This window comes from Apostichopus japonicus, chromosome 17, assembly GCF_037975245.1.
Source record: "Apostichopus japonicus isolate 1M-3 chromosome 17, ASM3797524v1, whole genome shotgun sequence".
Classification (NCBI taxonomy): Eukaryota; Metazoa; Echinodermata; class Holothuroidea; order Aspidochirotida; family Stichopodidae; genus Apostichopus; species Apostichopus japonicus.
In genome coordinates this window covers 23568076-23577213 of record NC_092577.1, presented here as the reverse complement: position 1 = coordinate 23577213, position 9138 = coordinate 23568076, and the positions used below count along the sequence as shown (strand labels likewise).

The 9138-nt window shown below is 43.1% G+C and overlaps 1 pseudogene; it reads right to left on the bottom strand.

Moving 5' to 3' along the window:
- Nucleotides 1–268: 268 nt before the first annotated feature.
- LOC139957727 (5S ribosomal RNA) lies at nt 269–387 on the bottom strand (annotated as a pseudogene).
- Between the last annotated feature and the right edge of the window lie 8751 nt (nt 388–9138).

Below are 9138 nucleotides of genomic sequence, written 5' to 3'. Positions count from 1 at the left end.
AGCGAGAACTGATAAAAACGATGTTTACCCGCCAAAGTCAAAAGCACAATCCGGTATAGTCGACGAGAACCGGTAAGTCGACGCGATGTGGCCGTATACATTACAAGAGGTGAAATAATAATATATATATTATATATAAATTATATATAAATTTATTTAATATATATCTATAATATTATAATATATAAAACAATCGAAATATTTATTAATTTACTCCATTTAAAATCGCGTTTCTCGTGACAAGAAGAGTTCTAATTATGAAAACGAAAGCCTACGGCAGCAAGTATTCCCAGGCGGTCACCCATCCAAGTACTGACTGCGCGCTACGTTGCTTGACGTCGGTGATCGGACGAGAACCCGTATAGTCGACGCGATGTAGCCCTAGACATTACCAGAGTTGAAATGTAGGATATTTGTTTGGTAGGTTATTATCAATGGATTTAATATATATAGTGTTAATCTATACTTGTTATATATAAAGGAATTATTTATTAATATATTCCATTATAAAATCGCGTTTCTCGTGACAAGACCGAGTTCTAATTATGAAAAGAAAAGCCCACGGCACCCAATATTCCCAGGCGGTCACCCATCCAATACTGACTAGGCTTCGAATTATTTATTAATATATTCCATTTGAAAATCGCGTTGCTCATGGCAACAGTGTTTTAATTATGAATGCAAAAGCCTACGGTAGCCAGTATTCCCAGGCGGGTCACCCATCCAAGTACTGACTGCGCTCTACGTTGCTTGACGTCGGTGATCGGTCGGACGAGAACGGTTTTTTTTTGGGGGGGGGGGGGTTATTCTTCTTTTTTTGGACGGGAGAACCCAATGGTTTTCCGATTGAATGTACATATATTAACATGGTTACAAGAAATAAAGAAAGAATATATTTAAAAGTAGAACAATCATACAACACTATCAATACATGCACAACAATAATGGAGTAATCCTAGAATGGGGAAGGCGTGAGAATATTAACTGTCAAACTTGTACTCGTAAGAGCCATCTTCAAGAGGATCCAGAATGGCATCACTATGAGTAAAGAATTCCCAAAATGTACAAGTGTCTTTTCGTGAAAAAATAATGGAATAAGAAATCGATTTTCTTTTGCAGTGAATTATGAAAGAAGGTTTGAATATTTCTCCGTTCAGAAGGCTAACACGAGTGGTCCAAACAACTTTTTTTTTCAAGTGTTCAGAATAAAATCAGTCCAAATTCCTCATATGATTAAGTTCCATACGTAACAGTTATTTGTTTCCATTTGTCATTGTTGGTTGATTTCACAGATTTTCTGAAGCTTCTTGATAATATCTCCAGAGAAGATTTACGGTTGTGCAATCGACAAAAAGATGCAAGACAGTTTCATTATGGTTCATAGAGGAGAGTCAACAAGCTTGAAAAGATACGATTGGGTGATGGACTGTGCCCAGGGACCGGCTGTCACAGCTTAGAGAGTACCGCTCATGTTTTTTGGCATTGCTGCATTGTTTTAAACTTATGGGAGTGGCTCCAGACCTGGACCGAACGTTTAACGGGAGACCGTTCGTGGTCGGTAGGACAGGGCTTTATATTATATGGGGTACACCCTCCAGTTTGTTGGATTGCTGTTTGTTGCATCGCATTATTTTTGGTTTGCTCTATTGCAAAAAAACATGTGTGGCGGAATAGATGTGATGTGGTTTTTAGGGGGAAGGTTGCCAGTTGGCAGGCAGTCTTGGAGGCGGTGACCTTGTCTGACATTCGCCTGACAAGTCTGACATTCGCCTTCAAGTTGAAGGCGATTTTCGCCGTTTATCTGGGGCTGCCTTTTTTGGACGGTGGTGTGCTGGAGAGGGGTTTTTCGTTTCGCTGCGTGCGGGTCGTCCTTTTGTAGTTTTTGGAATGTTTCTGTGGGGGGGGGGGGGTGTTGGTCGTTTTTTGTCGCTGCAGGTCGGAGGGCGTATGTTGTTTTTTTGGCTCGCTTGACCTGAGTTTCGTTTTTCAGAATGGGATGGTTCGGTAGTGCCGTTTGACCGTGACGTTTTGTATCCCGCATGGCGGATCACGTAAAAAGCACTTAGCGTTAGAGAACAAAATATTATGTACAAGACGGAAATCAAGGTCACTATCGTGAAAGGCTTTTAGACCTTTGTAGACATTGGTCCACCTTTGTTTCCAGTGGATTTCGCCTTTTGGTATTGTTGAGACCGACCTCCCTTAGGAGATCAGTTGCATTTCTGACATTAACGGTGGACGCATCCAGCTTGGTATTACCACAAGAGAGACTGAGTGAAAGGGGGCTCATTGTCATTTTGACTAACAATTTTATCGCCAGAATAGATTTGTTCAAGCGAACTTTTTTGGAAAGCCTTCAAAATAGATGTGACATTATCATGTTCGTCATCAATATCAAGTTTACAATTTCGGTTGGCCATAGTAATGGCTTCGTGGATACCCTCCGCGAGAAGCCGTCTTGTGATCATTTCATAAATAAGATCGCCTACACAAATAATACCACCCTCAATGAAATCTCTGTTAAAGACGTCAGTTTCATTTGCAATAATTGGATTATGGAACAGCGGTTGCATAAGAATTTCTTCCCTGTACACTGGAGGGCATAACTTTCTATCCGTAATCCGTTAGCTTTTTCCAGGTACTCAACATCTCATAATACGGTAAAAGTTTTCTCATAGAGGTAAAATACAGCATTCAACTTTTTAGCATCGGAATGATATTGTTACTAAGTAGTTTACAGATGAACTTCATACGTAAAGCGTCCCTCTTCAGAACAATGTCACAAAGGTTAAGGTTAGGGCGTTATGGTCAAGTGGTTAAGGCAGTGGACTTGTGATCGAAGGATTACAGGTTCGAGCCCAGGCCAGATCATTGCGTTGTGTCCTTGGGCAAGGCGCTTTATCTCCATTGCCTCTCTTCACCCAGGTGTATAAATGGGGACCTGCGAGGTAACTTGTAAATATAGTTGCGTGCGCCGGTTTGTGGCTGCACCCTATGGGAAGTCCCCGGGGGGACACGTGGTTGTGGTGTACTCTGGTGCCCCAGGAGAGATTGATTGAATTGTGCACACTTTGGTGTGTGGGTGTGACAAGTTACCAATGACCAGGGGTTAAGTCTTCTTTTTCCAATTTTCTCTTTCAATAGCATCCTTATCATTGCTGATACAAACACCAAGCACTGCGATAAAATTGTTCCTTATCGGAAAATTTATTAACTCACCTTTTCGTACATTGCCCTTTCCGAGCACTAGTAACTCGGTTTTCTCTACATTATACTTAGAGCCAGAGGCGCCTTCGTAAAGGTTAATGATGCTTTGTACGGATTTAACCCTATGAAGTATCAGACAGAAAGAAAGGGTTGCCGGACAAATACCCCCCGGACATATACTCCCGGGACAAGTACCCCACGGACAATCACCCCCCGGACAAAAAACCCCGAGGACGAATACCTACGAGGACAACTACCCCCCGGACATACACCACCGAGGACAAATACCCCCGAGGATAAGTACCCCCAGACAACTACCCCCGGGAAAGCTACCCCCGGGAAAGCTACCCCCTGACATACACCCACGAGGACAAATACCCCCGAGGACAATTAACCCCACCCCCCAGCAATTACCTCCGGGAAAACTCTACCCGCACAAATACATCGACACAGATACCCCACCCAGGTTACTACCCGAACTAAACCAGAATACGCCCCCCCCCCCCTACGAGCCCGTTAACCAAGCGAACCTTCAACTGGTGAACTCCGTAGTACGAAAGCCCATTAGGGCATGAAAGAAAATTTTCTTAATCTGGTAGATCAGATTATTATTCTGATATATCAGATTATTATTCTGATATGAAACTTTAAAGCATCTGACAATCCAAAAATGCATGTAGTAATTAGAAATTGACCGGATGTTCCACGTCTTCTATATAACCCAAGGTTGTCCAACCTACGGCCCGCGGGCCACAGTGCGGCCCGCCGCAAGGTCCCGTCCGGCCCGCCAACCTCATTGATTTACAAATGTACTTTTACCCAAGATTTTTTTGATACAGATCAGAAGGCTTGTGAAGTGTCATCTCCTGCAATCTGGGGGTCTTTTGGGCGATTTTTATTCTTGCACGCCACGCGCCAACCTACTACGGTGGCGCTCCGCTTGTATGGAAAATTCATTTCCCATACAGACCCCTGGCGGGGCCACTGAAATTTGTCGCTCTGGCACGAAACCCTGGATATGCCACAGGAGCTTGTAGGCTCATGCGGCCCCTCCTTTATCATAATCATTCGAGGTGGCCCTCCTCATCAAAAGGTTGGACAACCCTGATATAACCAAATTTAAAAGTAAAATAACGTAGCTGATAAAAACTGCTTATTCACAAAATCACCAAGGTTGAAGAATAAGATGTATGAAGTCGGCCTGACGTTTCGACAGTCGAAATGTCAGGCCGATTTCAATCATAAATCATCATCATCAAATGTTTTTAGAATTGATGATAAAATTTCGCTACAGTTCCGACAACATTTGTCGTTCAGTTGTACTCCCCCTTCCCCTCAGACCGACTGCATGGTCACGTGGTTAGAGCATCCGACTTGCAGCCGGTAGGTTAGGGGTTCGACTCCTGGCTGGGTCATACCGAAGACTGGAACCTACTGCTATTGTGCTTGGTGCTCAAGCAATGGAGTAGGGAAAACAAGCCAGTGCGCCACAACTGAAAAAAGGCCGTAAAACCTTAACAAATCAACAAAAAAACTCTCTCTCTGTACCGATCAGGGTACTGCGAAAGGGACCACTGGCGTAGCAAGCGGGGGACAGAGGAAATAATACCATCAGAAATGTTGGGATCGCAAAAGCGATTGTGAAAAGAACGAGCGATCAAAAACTATTTTAGTACATGGATGTGTAACTGATTGCTCCGATTTGCATCCAAGGGCATTTCGAAAAATGAGATATATGTAGGCCCATACGCTGGGGGGGGCGAATGGTTCGGACGACCATCATATAAATAAATATTGAAAATGAAGGGGCCACCCCTCCCCTAAGACTCCTCCCACAGGAATACAGATCAGTATCGTGAATTGGACCTCCATGGCGAAATCATGCGTGCGTGTCTGATTTACAAAGCAGAGTGGAAATGGGGAAATGGTGACGGTCGTGGGGAGGGGTATAAGGGAAAAGCACATTTTGCACATAATGCGAAGAACTCGTATTTTATGTAGAATGTATGGAGACCTACACCTCATTTGAGAATCACGTCACATGCCAGTGATATCAAAAAAAGTACACATGACAAACTTCTCCTAACCCCAGTCTCTTTTCGGTCGAACAACAGCGAATAATTGTCGAACAGTGCAGCACTCCGTGCTTCTGTGAATATTTAGTTTAATTGAGAGTTAAAGATTGAAATAGAAAGTAAGAATGTATATGATATCACCCATGTACTACAAGTTGCAAGTCTGATTTAATCATTTTTACTGCAACTCTTTTCATATATGACAACTGATGTCTCTAACTTTGTTTAGCCTACTTTCTGTTTGTATTCAACATGACGTCATATGACCGTAAGATCGGACACGATAATACGGCTGGAAAAAACTTTGCGTTTCGTGCGCAATCGAGTTTGTGCCGCAGTCGTAATTTATGGGCTTTAAAGACTAACCATAGTCGATTTTTTTTTACCCTACAACCCCAATCCTAGTCCCACCAGTCCTAGCTACGTCCCTGCCTATAAGCTGATACAGTATCGGTATTCTGTAGCAACTAAGATTAATAATATAACATTGTTAATAACATAACATATTACCTAGGAAGATTTATTGCACATGCCTCATTTTTTTTTCTATTGGTGCGTCCAGGGAACTACTACTCAGAGTAGCAGTTCCATGGAGAGTCGTCCCGCAAGTAATTTTGTGTGTATACCGAATTTGCATATACCAGACTTGCGTGTATACTAATTTTGTGTTTATATACCGGGGCCCCTTGTCTCGTTTGTGATTTAATCTTCCTTGTAGTTTCGCACAGTGCTCAGAGTACAAGAGAGGCAGATTTGTAACTATTACAATCTGATCCTGTTCCCGGGGTCGTCATTTTATGTCCCAATCCGACAGACGTGAGTCAATTCTCAGCCTTTAGTCACTTTCCCGAATGCTGAGAGAGTAGGTAGCAACCTGTCCGTCGCCACTGCAGGAGAGCCTTGTCGAACCTAACTAATGAACACAGTTAACCCGAATCAATTGCTTACCACTACAATGGAATCAACAACAACTGCAGTACAGCTATTGGACTGCACCGGATATTGAAGAAAAAAACCTAACACTACAGCTTTTGACAGCCATACTCGAGATGGGAATTGAACCTGTGGGGCCAGCGTCACAAACACACAAAATGGAGGCGTGAAGAAGCGAAGATCTTAGGAGACATTCTTGTAGGGGTGGGGACCTTGAGGTGTTTTTTGATACCTCAATATAAAAACACACGCTCAATGCTGATTGTATATATGTGACATCACCGTGAATTTGGATGCCCCAAATCCCCAAAATTTACCCGGAACTCCTGAAGGCGTCAATGATGTTAGTATAGTGTTGCCTTAGATGGGCAACAAATTACACCATTTGGCATCTAAGCACACTTTCGTACAGTAGAAAATCTCTTAAAGGTGATGGGACACCCCATGAAAAATCCCGGGTAAACGCCAGACGCTACCGGCCTTTGTAAAAATTATCACAGGGAAAACCTATTATTCTTTGGCTTATGGGTGGCAATTTGTGGGCAATGTAGCAATCACTAATCTGTTTATAGTTGGAATGTAGAATTATTATAAGTAGGGAAAATTAAATTGATTTCTTAGATTATCATCATTCTTTTTGCAAACAGAATGACCAGAGAATAGGTTTTTTTTCAAATGGTAGTGACGTCGTGGTCTCAAGCCTCTTTCTTTACTTATGTGTCATAAAATCGTACATACTATTATGAAACCTTACAGGCAATTCTGCTGGTATAACGGGCTACACCGTAACCGGCTTTGACTATGATAGCCCAGCGTTCCATGAAACAATGCATGGGGGGTATGGATGATCGATCATGCACACCAAACTAGAGGGGTGGACCGTGGTTGTGCTTGCCCCACCCATCCCTTCTGCTCCTCCCATCCATGACAAGTTTGGTAGTGCACCCTTGCAGGTCGCCTCCACATCAGCACTCTTCTTAGCATACTTTTGTGATGTCCCATCTGAGAGTTATATTGTGAAATTACACAGAGAGGTTGAGAATAGCATCATTCAACTACTGGACAATTTTGCTGACATTTCGATATCAACTTTTGCTGTATTTTTGTGGAACTTTATATTTGTTTTCTTGTATTCTACTGTACATTATGGACCATGTTCAACCATTTCCAGGAAAGATCAATATTATTGACGTGCTCAAGTGGATGATACAATGGATTTCTTCCTATGACACAATGGCTTACACCAAGTTGGCTTTTGTTGTGTTCATCCTACTACACTGCACTATCCATGTTCAACCATGCATCAGTGAATCTCATTTCCAGGAAAGATCAATATTATTGACGTGCTCAAGTGGATCATGCAGGGGCGGATCCAGGGGGGGCTTTTTGAAAATCCTGATTTTTTTTTTACCGCGTTCGAGGGAAAGGGCCCCATGCGTGATCAGTGGCGTAGCTACGGGGGGCCTGGGGGCCGAGGCCCCCATGAAATAGGCTGCCCCCCACTGGCCCCCACTGGGAATGGGGTAAAAAAAATGTTGTAAAAAAATAAAAATAAGTGCGATTCACTTATATTTTTTGTTCAATAATTTGGGAAATAGAGTTACACAATTATCTCGTCTGCATCTGGCAGAATAAGAAAATACAATATCTGTAGTAATCATGAGAATGGTCACACAGCATGGCATGGCAATGGTCGATGCGACGATTGCGACCATATACCACGAACCTTGTTGTGCTGCGCGATATCGATATCTGCTGAAAATATGTTCAGTGCTTCCACCTAGCGCAACAATCTATCAAAAGATTGGCTCCGTTTGTACTGAGCCGAGGTATCAGGTTTTCATATATTGCCTCGAGTCAAATGAATATATGCAGGCGCGGATCCAGCGGGGGGGGGGGGGGGGGTCCGGACCCCCCTGCTCTTGGCCAAAAAAAAAGAGAGAGAAAAAATAATTAAATTAAACGCCAATTTTAAACATGTAGGACGTCAGAAAAGCGGTTATCCTCACAAGTCACCCAGGTGTCTTTTCCGTCAAATGAACTATAGTGTGCACGCGTGCTACACGTGCCGAAAATGCCTAACGATCTCAATTTTCAGACCGAAAAGTTTCAAAATTATGGTGGTGTTCGAATTTTTTTCGGCGGTGAGGTTACAGAGCGGTAGGCTGCTAGGATGCGCCAACGAATTTTTCATGAGCAAACCCCTCACCCTTCCAGAATCCTGGATCCGGCCCTGCATCAAACAGTGGTGACGGAACGGGAGGGGATTGGGGGCTAAAGGCATTATGATTTTTGTATCATCTCAACTCATCTGATATGTAATACCATATTTCACACATTGTTTTTTTCTCATCAATTGAGAAATTGCAGACATGAGATCCATATTTTCAGGCTAGGTACATGCTGCTTAGAATACTTGGGAAGTGCCGTTTCCGGCCATCTGGGGGGTTTGTAAAGCCAAACATTTTCTTGTACGCTCCGCGCCAACCGATGATGGCGCTCCGCTTACATAGTCTTACGTTCAGGCGCGGCTGGACCAGTCAGACTCCCCTGTCACAAATCCTGCATCCGCCCCTGATATGTCATTGAATATTCCACAAAACAACTTTTTTATGCCCACGAAACTGTCGAAACACTACTGGTAGAGATATAAAATATTGGGAATTGTGAAATTCCTGCAAACATGCGGCTGTGCCTGTTCAATACTCACTACTATATCGCCTTAAAAAATGATGAGTGGAAATTGTTTCTCCAGGACCGTATCGTATCGTGGGTATCGAGTGCGTCTGATATACGAACGTACGTAGTACGTACGTCTATGATGATATGCACTGTACTGTACTGATAAAAACATAGGTGAATTTCACTCCATGGGAGTGATCACTGAGCACATTCCGGTATAAGAGTGAATTTCCACTCATAT